Source organism: Belonocnema kinseyi, chromosome 4 (genome assembly GCF_010883055.1).
Source record: "Belonocnema kinseyi isolate 2016_QV_RU_SX_M_011 chromosome 4, B_treatae_v1, whole genome shotgun sequence".
Taxonomy (NCBI): Eukaryota; Metazoa; Arthropoda; class Insecta; order Hymenoptera; family Cynipidae; genus Belonocnema; species Belonocnema kinseyi.
The window spans coordinates 145,491,290-145,493,892 of record NC_046660.1 but is presented as its reverse complement, the minus strand read 5'-3'; positions in this window follow the sequence as shown (position 1 = coordinate 145,493,892).

Below are 2,603 nucleotides of genomic sequence, written 5' to 3'. Positions count from 1 at the left end.
TATCTAGTCGGGAGTGGTGCTGACTGAAAACAGATGATTTGGAGCGATTCGCGCGCCATTTGTTGGTCATTCTAAGGACTTATTGAACTACCCTCGTAATATCTATACTGGAATTGAAGTTTTTCATCCAAAATAATATAAGTTATGTATTAAATGTTTTATCGCAATAAGGCGCCATTGAAAATTTCCAAGATCTGAAACAACCCTCATTGACTTATGGCTGCCTTTTGTTGTGCGCCAACACTATGGGACAGAGATGAAATTAGATTATAGGTATTAAAGAATTTAATATGAAAAAAACAATAAGGTGCAAGTTACACAGAATTCTAAGAATGGTTTTTGAAAATGGTGTCATGTTACATGTATTACTGAGAAAATGATGTCATGTTACTGGCTTTGTGCATGTTCAAACAAGTTTCGCTTGAACTCGCAATGACAACGACGCAGAAGTCGTTGATATTTGCGTCTGATATTTAAACTCACCAACTCCCCTTTGGTTAATGCCGCAAATGAGATATTATAACTGTACCTGGAATTTTTAACATAAACAAAGGTGTCATATTACATTACAGTTGTAAGGAAAGAACCGTTTTATCATGTACAATTTGAAGAAATTATGATTAATACTTTAAAGAATGTATAAACAATAACAATATTGGATCTATATAAGCCCCCGCACAGCCCTTAGTTTTTTCAGTTAATCATCAGCATATATGGAGAGCACTAAGAAGCATATAGAGCTGAAGATTCAAATTGAATTATTTTTTAAAAACATTCAAGAATCAAAACAGTTGATAAAAGTTTGTTTTAACGTTCATGATATATCAAAAAAATTTAAGTATTTAAAACTAAGTGACGTGAATCTTTCTGTAGATTGATAACAAATTTAACAAATAAATTTAAAAACATATATTGTTTGCAAAGTAAAGAATAGGAAATGGGCTTTAACAAACTTAATGAGGCTAGCTGCTTGCGTGATTTTCTTCTCATGAAGAAGTTAAGGGATCTGGAAGTGAATAAAAACCTGCAGATTACAAGTGTCAGAAAAGCAGAAACTAAATTTGGCGTGAGAATTATCATAGACATCTATTGATCTATTGATTTTTGCAAAACCCTATAATTTAGATGCATCTTTTACGAAAGAAGAATTGAGTTTATTAATTTTCGATGAACTTTTTTAATAAAAAATGATGATTATTTTGTAACACTGGAACGAGTAGAAAAATCAACCAGATCGCATTATCCATTCTTAATGAGGAAAACAACATTCAGCATCCTCAATGAAGTTCTCCTCTGTGTAAATCAGCATCTACATCATTTAGTGCACACACCGCTTAAAATAGTCAAATACTCTATTGTTGAAATTGTAGCGCAAATTTAAAGATGATTTACATACGTTTTTTTATTGATAAAAAAAAACTTTTTTCAATAAACAAAAAATGAAAATTAAAAAAACTGTTATATTTTCTTTGTATTTTTTTATTTTAGTGATAATTAATAATATAATAAGAATAATAATAAGAAATAGATAGGTCTTAATAATAATAAGAAACCGGATAATAATGAAGGGGCAGATGGTAGCTCTAAGAAAGAATCCAGAGGTTACTGCCGTCAGCTCCAACGCCCGTGGCTGCTTCTAATTGTATACCTACAAACATCATCGTAAGAGTTTTCAAACATCGTATTAAATTAGCTGTATTAACTTATAACATTCTAATCCCATCAGTCACTTGACTTAGTCCATAGTTATAATGTACAACCGGGTTTACCCGAGTAAAAGTTTAATGAAAACACATAAAATAAATGATACATTAGATTAAAAATATTTTTATGGAAAAATAACTTAGTCTAAATACATTTAAAATATTTTTATTTACAAATCAGACATAAATACTCAGCTATTATGAGAATCATCGTAACCTAACCACTTTACAAATATGTTATTCTGGCTTCTTTTAATTATTTTTTCAACAAGATAGATATCAGAATTTTTTACTTTAAGTAACTCTTGTTCATATAAACAACCCATAAAAGGTTTATCTTGATAATCTTTAAGTATGTATGTTACAGTTACAGTATTTTTTTATTTTGCTGATTGTGAATATTTCAGTAGTCCAGTTAGGTGTATATCCTTTTTCAAACAAATATTTAAATTTGCTTATTTGAACTTTTTTATCAACTTTAAATTTTGATTTCTAGTTCACATTTTTAATTGGAAATTTGTGATACATATTCAATAATAACTTTTTTCGTGTTTATTTGTAACATCTTTTGGTTTCATTCCAAAAGTTCGATGCTTATAATTATTTTAAGAAGATATCAAATTAGATAAAATATTTAGCCATTTACAATATTTCCTTGCAGACTGAGTTGCTTCCACATTTTCTTCTTCAAAGTTATATTAAATCGCACACAGATTGATGCCTTTAAATTACAGTAAGTGGAGTACAAATTAATTCTATGCTCTTTCATAAGATTTTGAAAATGATAGTGGTAAAAATTCTTTTCCGCTATCCACTTGTAATTTTCTTGGGTATAGGTTTGACTATAAGAACAGACTTCATTGCAGCAGTAACGTCTTCTGCTTTCTTAGATTTCAATGG